Below are 21,712 nucleotides of genomic sequence, written 5' to 3' on the forward strand. Positions count from 1 at the left end.
TTCGAATCACCATCGCTCCTGGATAGTGAGCACTTGACTCGAGTTACTGCATCGTAGTAATTATTATGGAACAATGATGGTTATCTGGATGGTATGGGATATGCTAAATCTAAATTGGTAACTGGATGTTATTGGTTAATCAAGTGATTGCTATAGTACAGGTGCTTACCTAGATGGATATGTCATAATAAAGATGATGCAAAGTACTTAAAATGGTTTCTTCATGATAGCTTATGCTTTTCGCAAACAAGTCAGCTAGCCCACTAAAGAAAGCTATGCATAATCCTTGGTGTCATTTGTTTTGGTTTCCGACGAGTAAGTCTGGCTGAGTACATTCGAGTACTCAGGGTTTATCCCACCTTATTGCAGGTGATGTTCTCGACCTGTTGATGATGGTGGCTAAACATCGGTGGGCTCGGTGATTCTATACTTACTTCTCATCTATATGCTTTTGTCGGATGATGTCACTATGCTAGCAATATATTTGGAACTTATATTAATGTAATCATTTAAAAGCTATGTTGTTTCCACTAAGCAGTTTTGAAACCCCAAACTTGTACTATTATTTGTTAACCCCTTTGTAATATTATTTCCGCTGCAACCCGATGTATGTGATGTGTATTTGCTTAATCACGTGATCTTGGTTGTGATGTTGATTTACCGAGGTCTTTCAGGACACTCGGCGGACTACCGGGTTTATATGAGTGAAAGTATGGGTGTGTCAACGTGTTAGCGGGGACAACCGTACTTGATCTTGTATAAATTGGGCGGTTCTATCACAGCTGGTATCAGAGCGAGATTAAGCATAATACTATCAGGTACATAGTTTTAAAAGCCAAGTTTTGGTTTTAAAAAGTCTATTTTAACTAAAACTTTAGCTACAGGCAAATTTGTCAAAACTTATTTGTAAAACTATGCTAGCGACATCTTCTTTTATGCCCAGTTAAGGACTATTAGGTGGCTATCTAAGTACTAACTTTAAGGGATGTACTTTATTGCAATTTTTCTTTTGTCGTCCATACGGCGTGCTATTGTATGGATGCCATTCGCTTGAATGGTAATGCATGGATCAATTGTCTCTATGTCCAGGTAAGTGTGAGTTGTGAGAGCATGACCGTCCAACTGTCGGTCTAAGGGAGAGTTAGCTATGGCTACTGGAATATTTACATGTTACACACATGTATATATGAAGGTACTTAATTGCGGGTATATTTATCGGGTAGCTATGGGTATCAAAGTATATACATCTAGGGATGTATATATGGAGAGTATCTTAGTTTACTGTTTTCATTGTGCGCTTATTTATCTCTTGTGGGGATGGGCTGCAATGAATTTGCCTACAGGTACGCTAACCACGAATGCGTAGATTGAATGTAGCTGACGACTAGCTATATATCGAGAGAGTACGTGTTATGCCACCGACATAGAACGTGATTGCCACCTTAGGCTGGCAATTTCGTGAGGACGAATAGGACGAGCATGCATCATGATTGTGCTTGTGCATAAATATGCTTCCCTTCCTTTGTTTAAAGTACTAAGTAACTTGTGATCGATGTATTGCACTATCTTCCTTGTGCGGAGTTAAACAAGAATGCCTTGTTCTATGTTTCTTGAATAGGAAGTGCTTGAGAAAAGTGTGTGCTTAGTCTTGCTAGAAATAATTGTGGTTACATGCTTAACCTATAATGTCCTCTAGTTTAGCCAAGTGATGGGTATGTATGCTTGTTATCTAATTAGTGCCATAGTTATCACCCCTTTTGTCCTCGGTAAGCATACGAGTGTTGAGGAGCGCTATCCTAGAACCACGTCCAAGTTTTGGTAATCTCATGGTTGTCATTTTCAATTAAGTTCTCTCTTAGGAGCCTAAGCCTGTACACGTGGTTGCTAGCCATTGAACGTTGTGCTATGAAGACTTTTATCCATGCCTTTGCTTGATTTTTGACCCAAGCTTAGCCCCCCTTATTTGCTCGCGTGTTTTGTGGTTGTCCCACTCCTGTGTGGGAGGACCTTGCTCAAAAATCCTTGTTAGACCTCATTGCTCCTTCTTCTACTAATGATATGGTGCAACGCTAATCGTTATCTACCCCGCTTTGGAACCTTTTTCTCACAGATCATGTCGTTGCCTTATCAACTGAATCCTTAGTCAGTGCCTTTCCTCTGTCCCTTGAATCTTGTTTATTTTGTCTCCCACCTTCCCACGTCTCGGGATGTCTATCAGTCTTGGTCTCATGTTGCTGCTCGACAAGACCAAATCTCAGGTTAATCATTATCTGGTAATCACTTGGTGGACACAAGGCGTATATGGAAATTTAGCAAGAGTCTCCTGCTTAGTTGCCTTTGGCAATTAGGCTATGCTCTCTTGCACTGTGTTTTAATCTTTGGATCCCCTGCTTGTTGACTCCTAACTTTGTGACTACTTTTGTTTGCTATCCCTCCTTCACATAGTGCTTGCTCCTATGCAACCCAATTTGTGCCATGTGAGATTTCTTGTAGGTTATATGTTCAGTAATGGTGCCACGATTAGCGATCTATGGTGCTGCGATGAAACCGAGAGCCTCCTATGGGTGCACACACAAGGTTGTGCTGCTCGACACGTGCTGGTATCGAGGTTTCTAGTCATGATCCATTACAGAACTACACCAATATGTTATTCTCACTTGAGCTCTTCCTTGGTTATCTCTCCTTATCATGTCAAGAGATCTATATGTCGAACTAGATGCAATAGGACTTCCTTCTGGAGTAGTCCAACGGTTAACCTTTGAAGAACAGGTCACTAATAGGAACATAAACAGATTGCAAGAGGGTAGACAAGTGACTCTACTCGATGTGACTGTCCCTGTAATGACGTCGATCATCTAGTGAGCAACTTATGTCATTTTCATTGGATCAGAAAGGTGCACCACACTTAAGGTTGAACAAGTTATCAGTCGGAAGGTAAATGGACTAGGATATTATGTGCTGTAGTAGGTCACCTAGTGCTCATGAGCTTCCTGTCCAAGTCTTGACCTTTATGTGCAAGGTGATCAACCGACCTTCTTTGGTGTGACCCCTTTCTGCTGACTTTAATGGCAACCATCTGTAGGCTTCGACCACAATTTTTATTATCAAGAGTGAAGATTTGGAATATTTTTAGTGTTGAGGGACAACTGATTTGTTACCAGTAGGAAAGTTAGTCTTCAGTTAGGTAACAACTATTTGGTAACTATGAAGGCCATATCTCACAGGACAATGTTTATCAAGGAAACAGCAAACCTGGCCCCATGATGCAAGTGCTACTTCTTCTCCAAATGTGCTATCAAGTCAATTCCATCTTGGACAATCACGTAGATAGTACAAGACGTGGTATCGGTAAGGTAGGAGCTAGCGAAAGCACGTCCCTAGTTTTTAGTCAGCATCTTTGTGCCCCAAGGTGCCACTAACACATGTGTTCGGACTCTATTGGATGAAGTGCCAAAGGATATATAGGAATGGTCCCTTGTCAATGTAGAAATGCCCTACATGTGGAATAATGTTTTGTGCCATGCGAAAACAGCCCCTAAGTCCAATGCTTGTGCATAGTCAAGTTGGTGTCTAGAACGATGGTTGAAGTGTTATCAGAGAAGCATGTAAGGAAAACTCTAGCCTCCATCCTCAACTAGAGAAAGACTGCTGCTGCTATGAGAAAGGTTAGAGAGTGCCAAACACACACCTCAACGTGTGGAGCGAAGAAAAGAGAGGACACGAAATTTGTCCAGATTTTGTGGCACTAAACCGGTTATCTTCAAGCCGGCGGTTAGTGACTCAAACAAAGCTAGATTGACCCCAAACTTGGTGATCTCATTCCTTGCTTAGGGCCCTTCAATGTCTTAAGTTGGTTTGAGTATTGGTTGAGTAAAATGTCGGATTTGAGAGATATCTTGTCAGGCTTGGTTTGCTGCCATTTTAGAACAGAGCAGTTTTGGTAGATGAATTGTTTGGATGGTCAACGGAGTCTGGTTGAGTTGATTTTTGGTGAGTAGTTAGAAGACCCATGGATCTACAAGCCCACCAAATTTTGTGCATATTGGAGCAGTAGTTTATGAGATATGAATAGAAAACAAAAGGGTACAAAATCTGCAATTTCGCTGTGATTGCGATCCTCATTTGCATTAAACGGTTGTGTTTGTAATTCATGCCAAGAAATTACAACTTGTAGGTGTATCGCTGTTAGACAACCCTCCATGCCCTAGAGAAGACTCCTTGCACCCGTGTTTGTGCCGTACCTTTGTCCTCTCATATCGATAATAGTTGAGCAGTCAAGATGTTCTACAAGTCAACTTGTGCCATTGCAAGTCAAAAATAGATTGGAAGGGTGTCAAACTGTAGATTTTCGGATTATGGTTTTTGAGATATTGATTGGCCTTAGAATGGAAGTCTCGATGACAAATGTAGTAAGAAAGCTGGTTCTGCTACGAGGCAAGTCAACCCAACTTGCTGTGCAACTGCACCACGAAGGCAAATTGTGCTCAACCTGCTTGGTAGTGAACTAGTCCCTAGTTTTGTGATTACTTGCAACTTGTGTTGTCCTCCAAGCCTCGCTAACATTCTTCTACGTCAATGGTTCTCCAATGCTGACATGCCTTTGGTACCTTATATGTGTTTTTACCCAAGAGGTTGCATCAGATTCCACCCAGAATCACTGTTGCAACTTGGATCCAAAGGCTCCCTAAGGAATGATCATTGAGAACATAGAGCCAATGGTAGTCTAGTGCAAAGTCCATATGGTCTGTGCTATATCCACTTGGGAAGTAGATGCTGCAAGTATTTAGTCTATGTTTGTATCGCTCTTCGTACATCAAGGATGAAGTACATAGGACATTGCTATCTTGGATTCCTCCCAAAGTAACAATACATCATGAAGGCCAACGAAGGAAATTCTTCAGACAAAACTTACTACAAAGGACAAGTATCAGAAAGTGTCTTGACCAAATTAGCCTCTCTTATGCTTGAAGCTATGTAGCCTAAAGCTCTGGCTGATATTGGAAAATGATAGCATGTCTCTCTTCCATAAAAGTCTTTCATCCTGAATCTCGGGACGCGATTCTTTTAAGGGGGGAGGGATGTAACACCCCAGGTGTTTGCCACCAGTTAAACAATGGGTTTGAGCTAAAACATGGTATATTAAGTGATGATAAAGATGTCAAGGTCAAACCTATAGAAACGAGCCCCAACCTAAACTTGGATATTGCACCTTTGCTCGCCTATAGACCCCTTTTCAAGATATATGCTTGGGTGGCGTTATTGGAATATCTTCATGTGTCTCACATCAATACCCATCTATATTGATCCATGGAAAAGTTTCGTGAAGTTTGGAATCAAGAAGTCACATAAAATGACGAGTTATGTCCTTGCTTGAATTATTTTATAAAGTGAATGGAATTCTCGATCGTCAACCAAATCTTGCAACCATGCCCAAATGACTCTAGATGAACTCTACAACAAAAGTCATGAAAGGTTCATGTTGGGCAAATGCCAAGAAAACGCTCCAATGGATCAAAAAGGATAATTTAAGCTTCATAGTGATCCTACTTTGGTCAAAGTAGAACAGTAGGTTCTATACCAGTTTTGAGGTTGGACCTTAAATGAAAGTTGTAGTCCATATCATGTAGAACAAACTTTGTTTTTGGACTAAGAGCTAGATCATCTTGGAAGTAAGTCAAATCAAGGTCACAAGATCGAATTTGCCGTTGTTTTCAGCACTTCGAAATATTCTAAGTCTGGAGTTTCGCTAAGCAACAACGTTGGCATTCCGCGTTCTCCAAAATTCGCTAAGCAACTTGAGTTGGTCCAAAAATAAAAGTTGAAGGTTATACTATGGAGAAGAGCATGCAAAAAGTTGCACTGAGTTTGACTGAGTTTTGACCTCCGAAAGTGAATTTCCGTGACCGTTATCAAGGCGCTGACACTGACAGTTTGTGGCTTAATTACCCGCTGTTGAAGAGCTCTAATGACCTTGGTCTCTAAATGAAAAATGTAGAGCAGCTCATGGGCTTCAAACTTTGTTTTGGGCCCGAGGTCTAAATCGGCCCAGATCTGGCCCAATCCGGCGTCCACCTCGCCCACTCCAGCGCCTGCCACCTGTTCGACGGAACGCCAACGTGGTCGCCATGCAGCAGTTCGCGCCCCACCATTGCTGCCCTGCTGCCACGCGCCCATGTGCCTTGCTCGACATAGTGGAGCACCAGAGCACTCGCCGAGCTTCTCTCCCACTCGCCCTCACTCCCTCTGGCACTCTCTCGCGCTGCCTCTCCCTCTCGCTAGGAGCTGCAGCCATGGCCGCCATGGCCGAGCTCACCACCGCGTCCTCACCGCTCTAAGCCCCCACGGCCGCAGCCACGTGCACCACCGCCTTTGCCTCATTATGCTGCACCTCGTGCGCACGCTCGCCCAAGCCATCGGCCACCGAAGCACCGCCGCCAGTAAGCTGCCGCCTCCCGTCGTCGTCCAGGCTGCCGGCGTGCGTGGCCAGGCTGCTTCGGGCCTCCTTGGAGCAAGCTGCGGCCACCTACGGGTGCGCGTGGACCCACCGGTGCTCCCCCGCCCCTCAGCTACCGACGGCATGGCCTCCTCTGGCCGGAGCAGCGATCCCCGACGATCCTCTGCTCCAAATTCGCGTCAGGGACCTCGCGCGACAATTCGACGAAAGTCAAGGGCCTAGCTGCAATGTCATAGACTCATGTGAATAGTGCCGTAAGGACTGGTTTGTAATTATTTTGCAGGAACTTTGGAAATTCATAGTAAATCGTAGAAACTTCGTAAAATAGTAAATGAGGACTTTTTGGAATCCTTGTGAAATTGTCTATGCAGTGGATCTATAATATGACATGTTTTAGTTTAAATATTTTGCGGTAAAAATAGATTTGTGCAGTAAGGTTGTAATGCTAGTTGAATTTGTTATTTTTCATAACTGTAGATCTAGGGCTCCAAATGAAGTGAACTTTTTGTGGCATGCTACTCATGTGATAGTTGATATGTGGTAAAAATTTCATGAGTATTGGATGAAGTATGAGTGAGTTATTGGTTTATCTTGCTCTCACATGAATTCTTGCTTTAGCAACTTGTCTTTTTCATAGAGGTTGCTATACATATACAAATGGAGTGAAATTTGTACAGTAGACTATTGAGAGTATATGTGAGCCACTGTAATTTTTGTAGAAGTTATTGTGCACTTTTGGTATATGTTCATTAAGTCACCTTGTTATCTAAAATAAATTAAGAAATGCATTAAAAGAATTTATTTGGTCATGGACACTAGGTTTTTTTGGTGTTTTTTAGTCATGTGTGAAATGTTGGTAAAGTTGGTTTTGCCCAATTATGTATTTGCAACATAAGTTAATAATTATTTTCTTGCCAATGTGGTTTATGGACAGATCTGGGAACTTAGCAAAGTTCTTCATGATAATTTGCTTTGTTGTGAAACTTGTTTATACAAAAGTTGTAGATAATTCATGTATCTAGCATCTATTAAAATTTGGTGTCATTTGGCCAAGTAGTTTAAGAGTTACAGCTGTTTAAAGTTGGGTTTCAGAAATGGCTGTTTTCTGTCAATTGTGGACCAGTTTCTATAAATGGATATATTTGACTTAGTTAACTTGAGAATCATGCTAAGATGATTAAAGATGAATTGTAGAAAATTTCATAAGCTTTCCATAATGTCTTCTTGCAAGTCATTTGGATTTGTGTAACTCCAGTTATAGCTAAATCTTGTAGATGCTATTTGCATGTCCAGAAATTGGCAGATTCCAATTATAGTGCTTGCTTGTATATTGTTAAGTGTGACGTATGCCTTGAATGATGACTGAGTTAGAGCACTTGAGATCTGGGGAAACTTGTGTCATGATTGGTGTTGTTGTCTTCTTTGCCATCTTAGCATGATAGATTGTGTGATGTTTAAGTTAAGCATCGCAAAAGTACTTAAGTGTGTTAGTGTAAACTATGCTTGTCTTGCTTGCTATTTTGTGATGTGTCTTATGGTACTATTCTTCATATTTATGCACTTGCATATTGCATCTCATCTAGGTACGCTAGATGAACCACGTGAAGGACGTGATGTTGGAGCCAAACCCAAAGACAGTGTTTGATGGATCTGTCCCGAAGATGGAAGGACTAAGCGAGTGCTAGGATCTGAGATGTCACCAGGATGGTGCAAGCTAACTAAACTGACTTGTGTCGGATCCCAGGCAAGCTCCGGAGCATTCTAAGTGTCCTACTTTATAAAAGCAATTCTTTCTATATACGAGTTATATATTATTGCATTAAGTTGTAGGAGTTGATTGAAACCGTTGATGCATTTATTACTATCCTTGCCTACCTTATTACCTTTTTACCCTGTTAGGTCAGGATCGAATAACTGCTTAGCCTTGCTTAGACCGGTAGCGATCGGAGATATCCGGTCACCTACATTATAGGTGGTTACTAGAAGAATTTAGCTTTGGAAAGAATGATATCCTGGAATTAACCATGTGTGGTGGATAATTGGAGACCGGACGGAAAAAGTTGGAGGCAACCAGACAGGGTTCTAAGGTGCTGTTAGTTTCCGTCTATGTCGATTAAGGACCGACCGTTGTTGGGTCTCGAGTCATGTTGAACGCATGCCTTACATTTAGCTGGCCGGATAAAGTACCTTCCGACCGCGAAGCTGGGAGATTTTTCGGGCCGAGTAGATTGCCCACAGCGCACTGTGCCAGAGCAGGTATGGTAGGACACGGGGGCGAGATGATAAGACCAAAGTGCAGTTGGTCGGCCCCCGGGTACATGTGGTTCCTGGCAAACTCGAGATTCCTGGAAAGTTGACTCGGTGATCAATATCTCACTTTAGCGGGTGAGTGAGGTTTGTATAAGGAATAAATCACCAGCTGGTTAGGAATCGATTCGAATCGCCATCGCTCCTGGATAGTGAGCACTTGACTCAAGTTACTGCATCGTAGTAATTATTATGGAACAATGATGGTTATCTGGATGGTATGGGATATGCTAAATCTAAATTGGTAACTGGATGTTATTGGTTAATCAAGTGATTGCTATAGTACAGGTGCTTACCTAGATGGATAGGTCATAATAAAGATGATGCAAAGTACTTAAAATGGTTTCTTCATGATTGCTTATGCTTTTCGCAAACAAGTCAGCTAGCCCACTAAAGAAAGCCATGCATAATCCTTGGTGTCATTTGTTTTGGTTTCCGACGGGTAAGTCTGGCTGAGTACATTCGAGTACTTAGGGTTTATCCCACCTTGTTGCAGGTGATGTTCTCGACCTGTTGATGATGGTGGCTAAACACCGGTGGGCTCGGTGATTCTATACTTACTTCTCATCTATATGCTTTTGTCGGATGATGTCACTATGCTAGCAATATATTTGGAACTTATATTAATGTAATCATTTGAAAGCTATGTTGTTTCCACTAAGCAGTTTTGAAACCCCAAACTTGTACTATTATTTGTTAACCCCTTTGTAATATTATTTTCACTGCAACCTGATGTATGTGATGTGTATTTGCTTAATCACACGATCTTGGTTGTGATGTTGATTTACCGAGGTCTTTCAGGACACTCGGTGGACTACCGGGTTTATATGAGTGAAAGTATGGGTGTGTCAACATGTTAGCGGGGACAACCATACTTGATCTTGTATAAATTGGGTGGTTTTGTCACACACATCGTGCCAAGTCCATTGTCCTTATTGAGGGCGAGCTCTATAGGCGAACAAGGGAAGCGATTGATGAGCGATATCAACGGTGGGGTCTGTGGTCACCATGTCGTGCCAAGAACCCTGGTAGGAAATGCGTTCAAACAAGGCTTCTACTGGCCGTCCACAATAGCCAACGCTAAACATATCATGCACACCTACGAAGGGTGTCAATACTACGCTCGGTAGACCCACCTACTTGCCTAAGCACTCCAAACGACCCCCATCACGTGGCCATTCATGGTCTAGGGGCTCGCTCTGGTCAGTCCTCTCAAGAGGGTGCCTAGGGGCTATACGCACTTGCTTGTCACCGTAGACAAGTTTACAAAGTGGATATAGGCTTGACCAATCTCCGCGATCAAGTCCAAGTAAGTCGTACTATTCTTCCTTAACATCATCCATCGCTTTGGGGTCTCGAACTCTATCATCACGGACAACGACACGCAGTTCACCAGAAAGAAGTTCCTCTGATTCTACGATGAATACCACATCTACGTCAATTGGGCCACCATGGCACACTCCCACATGACGGGTAGGTCGAGCGCACAAACAACATGGTCCTACAAGGCCTCAACCCTAGGATCTTCAACCGGTTGAACAAGTTTGGTGGATGATGGACCACGGAGCTTCCCATAGTGCTCTAGATCATGAGGACGACCCCAGCTAGGCCACCGGCTACACACCATTCTTCACGGTCTATGGTTCCGAGGCTATCCTCCCGACCGACCTTGATTATGGAGCACCGAGGGTCAGGGCGTACGACGAATAGGGAGCCGAGGCATCCCTCGAGGATGCCATGGACCAGCTAGATGAAGCGCACAACATCGCCCTCCTCCGCTCGGCCAAGTACCAGCAAGCGTTGCGTCGGTACCACAGCCGCCGAGTGCGGGGTCGGGCCTTCAACGTTGGGGACCTGGTTCTCTGCCTCGTCCAGAGCAACAAGAACCACCACAAGCTCTCTCCACCATGGGAGGGACCATATGTCATCGTAGAAGTACTCTGACTAGGCACCTACAAGCTCAAGACCATCGATGGCGAAGTCTTCATCAATGCCTGTAATATCGAACAACTACGCCACTTTTACCCTTAATATACGCAAACTTTCTCTTATCAATTTCGCTACCAACTCTCCAATCTTTAGTGACACCCGACCCTAGCAATGACAAGGGATTGGGCCTCACTCGGGGGCTAATAAGAGCATATCTATCTGGTAGACATTCTCTATGCCTGGCCCTCTCTCATGTTGAGACCTAGAAGCGAGGGTTGCAGAAACTAACGCTGAGTAAAATTGGTCGGACTACAAGAAACCTACGCCCTAGTGGCTACAACATTTTTACTCACCAGCGTGATCAGAGTTTTTTCTGCACCCCAAGCTTTTTAGCCTTAACTACAGAAAGAGTCGGTACTTGTCTAAGAGTATATCCACCTAGGCAAACATTCTCTATGCTCGACCCTCTCTCATGTTAATACCCAGAAGCAAGGGTTGCGAAAACAGACGCTGAGTAAAATTGGTCGGACTACAAGAAACCTACACCCTAGCAGCTATGGCATTTTTGCTCACCAGTGTGATTAGAGTTTGTTCACCCATACCCCAAGCTTTGTAGCCTTAACAATAGAAAGGGTTGGAACACATTAACCTTTTTATACAAAAGGGGAGAAGGGTTAAAAATCTGTTTGGCCATAATGAAATTTAAGAGCTTGCCCACTTATTACAAGTTCGCCGCCTAACTAATTTCTTGGGAGGGATGATCCCATCCCCTATCTCTGTAGGTAAGTCCTATGTTAGTGGGTCACCCAAGTCGATTGGACGGCTTAGGCCACTATCGAGAGATGGGTAAGGAGCAGTAGGAGGCCCCATGTGGGTTATGCTGACTCCATCATGAAAGATGGACCTAGATTCCACTTGGACATATTCGGTAAGAGCTCCCTAAACCAGTCACTCTAGCCATCAAGGTAAGTCATGTGCCAGCGGGTCACCCAAGTCGATCAGACAGCTCAGGACGCTATCGAGAGATGGGTCACCCTTAATTTACGCATGTTTTCTCTTATTAGTTTCGCTATCGACTCCATGATCTCTAAGTGACACCTGACCCCAGCAACGGCAAGGGGTCGAGCCTCACTTGGGGGCTGGTAAGAGTATGTCTATTTGGTAGACATTCTTTATGCTCGACCCTTTCTCACATTAAAAATCTAGAGGCAAGGTTTATGGAAACAAACTGAATCAAACTGGTCAGACCATAAGAAACCTACGCCCTAGAGGCTACGACATTTTTGCTCACCAGCATGATCAGAGTTTTTTGTTGCCCACACCCCGAGCTTTAGCCTTTGCCTTCCTAGGAAGGGTCTAGAGGGTCCCACCGGTGGAATCTCCATCGAGGAGAGGCCAACAGGTCACCCAAGTCGATCGGACGGCTTGGGCCACTACCGAGAGACGGGTAAGGAGCAGCAGGATGACCCATGCGGGTTAGGCCGACTTCATCATGAATGATGGACCCAAATTCCACTCGAACATATCCGGTAAGAGCTCCCTGAACACGTCACTCGAGCCATCGAGGTAACTTTACCAACCCCTACTTTGCTTTCCCAGTGCATGAGCATTCATTCATCCATTCTCATACATCCAAGCATCGCATATGCAATTGTTGCATCACAATGCTTCGCGTCGTGTCACGAAGCAGTAGTCGTCTCATTTGACATGAGCAGCAACCAACTAGGGTTCAAAGGCTTGCCGCGAAGGGCTCAAGGCCACCTTGCATCAAATGGAGCAAGGGGAGAAAACACAGATGAGCCCCAGCGGCCATCGCCCGACCTGCTCAGAAGTGGACATGTTCATCTCAACCTTCTTGTTTGATCCTAACCTCAAGCCATGCCCATAGAATCTTCATCGAGGAGAGGCCAATGGGCCACCTAAGTCGGTCTCCAGAATGACTCGAGCATCTACCGGGAGTCAGGTTAAGGAGCACTAGAATGCCACATGATGGCTATGCCAACCCCATCATGAACGATGGGCCTAAATTCCACTTAGACATGCCCGTTAGCGAGCTCACCGAGCGCATCACTAGAGCCATCGAGGCAAGTGACGTTAGCTCAACCCCTCCGGTTGTGGAAACCGCGCACGGGGTGACGATCATAAAGATGAGCCGACCCTCGATCAGACCCCCGCTACATGCGGGGGCTCAAGGAAAGTTGGACTCGTAAGAAGACCGAATGCGTGGTCATAAAATGATGGCTCGGATCCTAGGGAGGAGATACGTACGAAAACTAAGAATAACGTTTCTAAAACAAGAGACGCTTTCCCCTACTAAGTTCCGTTATCGTCTCCTCAATCTTTAGTGAAACCTGACTCCGGCAATGGCAAGAGCTCAGGTCTCACTTGGGGGCTGATAAGGGTATATATATACCCTTTCTGAAATAGTCACCATGCCCGACCCCTTCCTCACGTTAAAAACCTAGAGGCAAGGTTTGTAGAAACGAATGACTGAGTAAGGCTGGTTAGACTACAAGAAACCTATGCCCTAGCGGCTATGGCACTCTTGCTTACTAGCATGATCAAAGTTTCCTACCCGCACCTCAAACTCTATGGTCTTAATAATATGAAGGGTCAAAACGCATTAAACCCTTTTTACACATAAAAAGGGAAAAACAAATTTGTTCAACCAAAATAAAAGAACACATTTGATCAAACAAAACAAAATGACAAGTTTGTTTAAACAAGACAGAAGGGTTGGAACTTGTCCGCTTATTACAAAAATGACCGCCCGACCTATTTAACTAACTAGCCCCTCCAGGAGAGAACTATGCCTTCTATCCTGTCCGCCAGGTCCTACGAAAGGGGAGCCACCGCTGTTTCCATCTCCTCTAGCTCATGGACTTCACAACCAGGTGCGTAGCCATGGCTCATCACCTCCAGATCAATGTTGTCCCCATAATGAGAACAAGCAATCATGAAGGACTGATTGACCCTAGCGTGAAGGGCATTCCTCTCAAGCTGGCACACCTGAGCCATGATCTCGACAACATGAGCCGTGAGCGAGCTAGTCCCCTCCGACCGCACCACCTCAAGGTCATCGTAGACCACTTCGAGGGTGGTGCTCAGGATACCGAGCTCATCACTCTCCGCCTGAAGATTTCTCCTTTCCTCAATGATATCCATAGCCAGCTCGGCAGAAATGCTCTCAGCCTCTAGCTTCTGGGTCGTCTCCCATTTGAGCTCAGCCTAGAGGGAGCCGACTTTCTACTGCACATCATCGTGCTCTTGGTAGGCCTGGTCATGCTCTTAGAAAGCCTAGTCACGCTCCTCGCGAGCCATGCTGTGTTCCGAGCGGAGCCTCTCCACAGTTTGGATCAGCTCATCCCACTCCTTGCGTAGCCGAGCGACCACCATGGCATCTAGGCTCGCCCTTTTCTCTAGGGCCACGAGCTTCTCCTTGGCCCTAAGCCTCAGATCCCTTTCTTTCTCAACCTCACCTAGAAGGTCAAGGACCTGCTAGCGGGTTTTGGTGTCCTTCTGGAACAACTCATCCCGCTCCTTCCTAACCCTAGCGGCTTCTTCGTCATCCTTTAGCGACCTTGCCAACAAGGCCTCGAATGCCTTCTCAGCCTCGTCAGCATCCCTACAGGCCTCGGCCACCTACGATTGAAGATTGGCCGCATCCTCGCTGAGGGGAGTTAGCTTAACTAGCCTCTACTGGGTGGCAATGAGCTGAGCTATCACCTCCCCATGTAGCCACACCTCCTCGATGAGGCGATCCAAGGTTTCCTTCTATTGATGAAGGAACTGAGATTTCCCCTAGCTGCGAGCTATAAGGGACTATAGGGAGACGATGGTCAGGATACAAAAAGTATATAGAGGAAGAAAAGAGCAAGGAGTAGGACCAAACAATACTCAGCCGGAGGGAACAACAACGTCATGCAATGTGCCCGTGGCATGGTCTAGGGCCTCAAGCACGGACGTGATCCCTATGTCGAGGCTCTCCTGCTCCATGCTCTCTGCGGCGTTGTCAAGAGTAAAAAGCGTTGATGCTAGATCCTATGGATCCACCCACTGGAGCAAGGGCTCACCGCGCATGGGTGAGCCATTGCCCACCGATGTCAAGGTCAGGGATGACTCCCCGCTGGCCCTAAGCGTCGCTGACCCCTCTTGCCATGACATCCCCACCGGGACACCTCCTTCGGCGATAGAAGGGGCCAGCGGTGCGGATGCAAACCTCTCTCCTAGCACCACGACTCCTGGGGACCCCTTTGTCGTGTCCCCCTCTGTTTGGCCCACGCCAAGCGTCGTCGCTTGGGTTGCCGATGGCACGGGTCACGCCAATGCCTCACACGATGCTACGTTTGTGCCCGGCTATGACCCATCTATCATGGCCGCCGCCACCTCCACCTGCGTCGGCTTGGTCACGACCGACTACGTCGCGCCCGCCATAGTCGGTGCCATGAGCGCAGTCGGCAGCCCCGTCTACCCCACCATCGGCAGCGGTATCGCGACCATCATAGGCTGCTCTATAGCCTCCGAAGGCGCCCATTGAACACCTAGGTCCACCCATCCCACCAAGGGCATAGGCACACCATGGGCGGTAACTGACCGACCGGCGACGCGGTCACACTGGCGCCGCTCCTAGCTAAACTGGGCGTGACACCAGCCGACGGCCGCCGCCCTGATTGGAGGGCGATGCTCTTCTTCGGCGCCAACACTAAAGGATTCCGCTGCCTACTGACGCTACAAGGGATGAAAAACATAAGTCACGATGAAATTTGACTAAAACAGGAAAAAAAATAGAGGAATTGATAACCCACCTCAGCGCCGTCGAGCGGCAGATGCGTTTGGGGGACGAACCCCCTGACCCTTGCTCCACCTTGTTGGAATGAGGTTGTTTCGAGCTTGCCCCCTGCTCCTGGGCAGAGGGGCTTTCCTTGGACAGCTCCTGGGGCACATTGGTGGAATGCCCCCCTCCCCTTGGCTCTTGGGGCACGATGGTGGAGCCACCCACCTCCGTTGGCACCTCGGCGCATGATGGCAGAGCTACCCGCCTCTATTGGCTCCTAGGGCAGGGCGATGGTATGTCCCGCCTCCATTGGTTCCTAGGGTAGGTCGATGGTACATTCTGCCCCCACCGGCTCCCCAGACGTACCCTCCCCTCCATGGAACGGGAAGGGCCCCGACGCCTACAAGGATGAACCGATGCCTATCAGTGCATCCTCGTTCTCTAGGTTGTCCCACTTGATTTGACAGCTACTATTTCTTCTTCCTCCATCATCTCATCGTCATCATCGTTGCCAGTGTCCTCCCCTCGTTCCCGCGCCCATAGCTTCTCCTGCTTCTTCCTCTTCTTATCCTCCTTCGCCTTCCTTAGTCGCTCGCCCTCGATGTGATTCACCACCCTCATAGCCGAATCCCTCGACAGTGGCACTGGGTGATCTGTGAGGATGAGGTCCCTCGGCTGGTCCTACCCCTCTCAAAGTTAGTCTCGCGGGGTCAAGAAATCAATTGAAGAGAAGGCAAGAGAAAGAGAAACTTACAAAGACAACGTAACCTGGCTCTGGCTGCATCGGAGGATGCCTTGGCATCAGGTAGACGAAGTCGAGGGTGGCACCCGCGTCATCCTACAAAGGCTCCATCGCCTCCTTGATGCGTTGCACGATCTCAGAGTTGGGGAGTGTTCCCTTTGTGAGCATCATTCTATTGAACGACGCCTCCGACGCCATCACGTATAGCGGGAGCGCACGCGTCATCAATGGTGCCACCCTCCTCGCATGGTAAGCCTCGATGATGCCCGACCCTTTTAGGCCATTCTCCTTCAGGATATGGATGACGGCAATGTGGTCTTGGATCTTCTTCTTGTCCTTCTCCGGGATGCCCCACTTCCTCCACTGCTCTGGGGCCTCTTCAATCAAGCACCCAGTGAACTCTAGCAGAGGGGCGATGGCATCATTCTTGAGGTAGAACCACTGCGAGTGCCACCCCTTGTTGGATGTTGAGAGCCGTATGGACGGGTACTCACTGACCCGATTGTTCCAAAGTTGGATGCCGATGCACTCCATTGGCATGTGCAGGTCCTGCCTGCCGCCCTTCTCCCTCTTTCTCTAGAGGTTGACGGCGAAGAAATACCTCCACAAGTCGAAGTGGGGGCTGATCCCTAGGAATCCCTCACATAGCACGATGAATGCCGCCATGTGCTGGATCCCATTGGGATTGAGATGCTGCAGCTCAAACTTGTAGAAGTGCATCAGCCCCTAGAGGAATTTGTGGCCGGGGGTCGTGAGCCCATGCTCGTGGAAGTGGGCAAACGACACCACGTAGCCATCGAGCGACAATGGCAAATCCTCGTCGCCTGGTAGCAAGCACTCCTCAGTCGAGGTCCATGCGTGGAGAAGACCATGACAAACGAGGCCCTCCATGCGCTAGAAGGTGATGTCGGAACGGCACCACAGATCCATTAGAGGTGGGGGTGGATGGACGCGAGCTCAATGATAGCGAAGATGAGAAGGCAGGAAACCTAAGCATTGGCGGCGGCAGCGTGGCTGTGGAGGTAAGGATGCAGGCGTATGTATGAAACATGGAGGGCTAACTCTCTGGTTTTATAGGGGTGACGGGTGCGAGGAAACCAACCGCCCGCCTAGATCTCCACGCCTGCCATGACCTATCACCACGTCTCATCACGGGGCATGCGCACATAACCTATGGCCGCCCCCTCACAAAACACGCCAGATGTTTCGCCTCCCCAAACGGGCCATGACCCATCATAGGTAAGAGGGATACGGAGCTAAAAATGCCCTTACGGCCCATCTAGGCCCAGGAGTTTGAAGGTTGGCTCACCGACGGGTTCGACAACCGCTTTGGGCACCTTTAGAGTGAGGGGTGGAAAAGGATGGGCCCACTAGCGGCCAGTATATGGACGCACGAGCGTCGTGGGCATCTGGCCCATGTTTGAGTCTTGGCCGGATACGATCCATGGTTTTTCCTCGAAGAAGGCAGAGAGCCCTTAGGACCGGTCGAATGGACCCGAGAACTATATGGATTGACCGCTGAGAATCTGGAGTCGATCATCAGCTGGCCCAAGCCGGCCCCCATGAACTAGATGCCGGGGCCCCACTTGGACTAGCCCGTTAACAGCTTACCGAGCACCATGATTTGTCCATAGAGGAAAATCATGGCACGACTCAGCCCCTCTGTTTTTATCGGAAAAAAATACTTGAGGGAAGACGATCACAAAGGCGAGCCGACCCTCGACCGAAACCCTGCTATAGGTGAGGGCTCAAGGAAAGTTGGACTCGCAAAGAGACCGAACGTGCGGTCGTAAAACGATAGACCCCCGTAGGGGTCGGAATCAGGAAAGACCTTTTCGACCCACCAAATCTCACGGCTATACCCCCAAGGGGTCCGATCACGACGAAAGGGAATCACCATCCCCAGGACATGTCGTGGGTGACAAAAGAAGGCCAAGGCCCTTAGAGTTCCCCCGTTCAAAAAAGCCTCTAAAGGAGTATTCTACTCCTCCGTAGGCTCAGGGGCTACTATCGGGGACCAATACTAGGGTACCCGAAGGGGAGGAGCTAATGGTCATAAACATTGATTCATCCGAGCAGTCAAGAGCACGAGTATAGCTCCAACCGACCCCCAGGTGCACAGGCTCCGCCTCACCCAACCTCTAGGGGTGGGCTCTGCCTCGCCCGACCTTGAGGCCACGGTCTCCGTCTTGCCTGACCCCGAGGCCATGATCTCCGCCTCGCCCGACCCCTTGGGTGCGGGCTCTGCCTCGCCCGACCATGAGGCCATGATCTCCGCCTCGCCCGACCTCTAGGGGCGGGCTCCGCCTCGCCCGACCTTGAGGCCATGGTCTCCGTCTCACCCGACCTCTGGGGATGGGCTCTGCCTCACCTGACCTTGAGGTCGCGGTCTCCGTCTCGCCTGACCCCTTGGGTGCGGGCTCCGCCTCGCCTGACAGGGACCCATACTGCCGCCAACCACTCTAGGTCCAAGCGTATGGGCCTGGGTCAAAACTCTAACACCAAGGAAGAGACCGGCACACCCCGATGTAACCTGTGGCCATGACGGGCCATACCTAAGGATTCACATCAAGAACAACGTCGAGTGTGCCGATGCTGTTCTGCCTAACCCTCGTACGAACGCTGACAAGCGCGTTAGTTCACCACAACGCCCGCTAGGATGGAATGGGACGCCATGACCGGCATACGACGCCTACGCATGGCGTCAGTGATGAACAGGGCCACGACATGGAGCCGTCCCTATTGACGTCTACAGGATCGGCGTGACCCGCATGAAGGAGAAGAAAAAACCGGTGGTCCTGGCAGCCTTCTTCCCTCTCTCTCGTTCTTCTCTTTTCCTCTGCTGTAGCCCATGCTTTCCCATAGCCTATAAAAGGGAAAGCAGGATGTCCCATGAAGGGGACCGGTTCAATCGACCCATCGAGATCTGATCTGATCGAGATCCGCATAAGAGCACGACACGAACACACGACTGAGTAGCGATTGAGCTCTCAGCACCCACTCACTCCTCCCACCAGAGACCTGGGATCCTTTCCCTCTCTCGCCCGTTTGTAACCCCTACTATAAACTTTCAATGCCAGTAATACGAGCAACAGCGACGAAATAGACGTAGGGACTTTCTGTTAGAACTAGTATAAACCTCGTGTCCTCTAAGTACACCATCCGAGCCAGACGCGCAATACTAGAAATTTACTCGTCGGTGGTAACTCGAAACACCGACAACGCCATACACGATGAAATAATCAGACTCTATGGTTACAGTGCTACTGCCGACGATGCCGAGAGGCTTTCCATCCTTGCCCAAGGTGGTGGCGGTGTTGTTCCACACAATGGTGGCGGGGTTCTTAGGATCAGACTTGAAGGTGACAAATGGCTTGCTTTTGTTTAGGAACACCTTCTCACAAAATACAGTGCCAGCTTGGAGAGTGAGAACGTAGCGGGTGGTGCTGTTATCGGGGATGTTGGCGATGGACTCACTGATGGTCTTGTAGTAACCATTTTCACCGCCCAAGTCGTTGTTGGGCTCGATCCCATTGTTAACTCTACTAGACTCAGTAGAGGTGAGTTCAGGATCCTTACCTCCACCAGCAGATTTACCAACATTAGTCGTCTGTTGCAGTGTCACCCACTTGTCGAAGTCACCCTCCTGGTGTGATGGCGCAAGCAATGAACCAAGCACGAGCAGCACCAACAGCCGCGGGGGGCAAAGGAGTGTCTCCTTCCTCATGGCCATATCTGTTGTGATATTCTTATGTTCCTCCTCACGTTCATCTTGACGTCGTCTTCTTATATATATACAGCACCTATGGATGGAGGTCATTAGCTTCTAATTTTAGGCCTTAATCTGACTTCTGCATGTGTGTGGGGGGGGGGGGGTGTATTCCTTCTGCCATTTTTGTCGCTCGTGGGAGGTCATTACTAGCTAGAAAGAATTTCCGGCTTCAACCAATTACTTTGACTTCTGCATGCATGTGAGGGGACTACCATTTTTGGTGCCATTGGGTGGAGGCCATTAACTAGAAATTTCTGGTGTGTTTGGTTTGTGGAGTCACCCCATGCTTCATGAGGTGATGTATCTCACGAGTTCATCACATGAATTTTGATGGAATCAACCCATTTCTCATGCATATACTAATTATTAGTTTGTGAGGGAATGATGTGGTGATGGATCAACTCATTCTATTCTACGAACAAAAATACAAAAAGTGAGGAGTGAAAAAAAGATGGACCTCCTCATTCCTCAAACCAAGCAGACCCTTCATGTCTTACTTTGACCACGACATGTTCACTCAGTTTGTACATTTTCACGTGTATAGGAATGTTGCACTCAATTTTAATGATACCATATGCATGCCTAGGAACCCGGGCGAAGCTAGAGCACCAAGGAACCGAGTGCACACTTCATAAGCATAATGATAATCTCTGTACACTGACAATACATAAACAGTAGAATTGCATGAATGCTTACCAAAATGATGAGTCTGAGGTATTGATAGTTAATATGATAAATACCAAAAATTTATGTAGTCCCCATGGCAAAATACATATTAAGCCTGAGTGCTTGATGAGTCAATTACCTATAACGGAAGTGCTAGTTAGATGACTAAATATTTCAGAAAAAAGATGGATTCAGGTACTAGAAAACCATAAAACGTGAAAGTAATGCATCACCTTCTAGATTTGTGATCTCACATTTTCTTGAAGTGATCCACTAAATAGCATTGGTAACTTTCAACATTTTTTTTGCTTTTTCCACATAACAAATGAGACTATTACTCATGTAGTGATCGCCCATACGGTTGCTCAAAGATGTTTTCACAATGTTTATGCCTAAAAAAGACCCTCTGAACAATCGGCCCGTTAGCTAGTTGGTTTCTGGGCTGGTTTGAGCTGGCTGGTGCTGATCTATGTGAGAGAAAAACACTGTTGATTGGCTGGTTTGATCTGGTTGAAACCGACCAGCGAACAACGTGTGAATAGCAGTGGCGACAGGCAATACAAGCATTAGCTTTAATAGCAGATAAACCAAATGCTAGGTAAGATGTTTCCTTGTCTCCATTTTTTTTGAAAGCTCAGCAATGGTTTGTTATGTCAAGAAAAATATCCAGCAGCCAGCGGGGCCTTTTCTTCTTCCCTGTGGACCTCGACGAGCCCTTTCAATACGGAGACCCATTTGGTATTAAACCAAAGGACGTCTTTAATGGTCTAGAGCAAGCTTATTAATTTTTAATCATTCATAGTGCAAGAGGCAATAGACTGGAGAGATAGTCTCGCACACTTCACGATGAATTTCACTCTCACAACACGATGTTCAAGGCGGTCTCTCTCTCCACCATATTTATTAGCTTAGAGTTAAGAAACCTAATGCCAGTTCATACCGTTTCACCCAAAAAGGAAGTCCCAAACGATCACAAGGTCATTGTTGTCAAATTACACGACCATGGAACGACAACCCACACATGGTACTCAGCTGTGCTAGTGCTAGTGAATATTTCAGCCATTCTGC

The 21,712-nt window shown here is 47.3% G+C and overlaps 1 pseudogene; it reads right to left on the minus strand.

Moving 5' to 3' along the window:
* Positions 1–19,933, minus strand: part of LOC136455022 (probable pectinesterase 53) — a 66,947-nt pseudogene extending 47,014 nt beyond the window's left edge.
* Between the last annotated feature and the right edge of the window lie 1,779 nt (positions 19,934–21,712).

Source organism: Miscanthus floridulus, chromosome 1 (genome assembly GCF_019320115.1).
Source record: "Miscanthus floridulus cultivar M001 chromosome 1, ASM1932011v1, whole genome shotgun sequence".
Lineage (NCBI taxonomy): Eukaryota > Viridiplantae > Streptophyta > Magnoliopsida > Poales > Poaceae > Miscanthus > Miscanthus floridulus.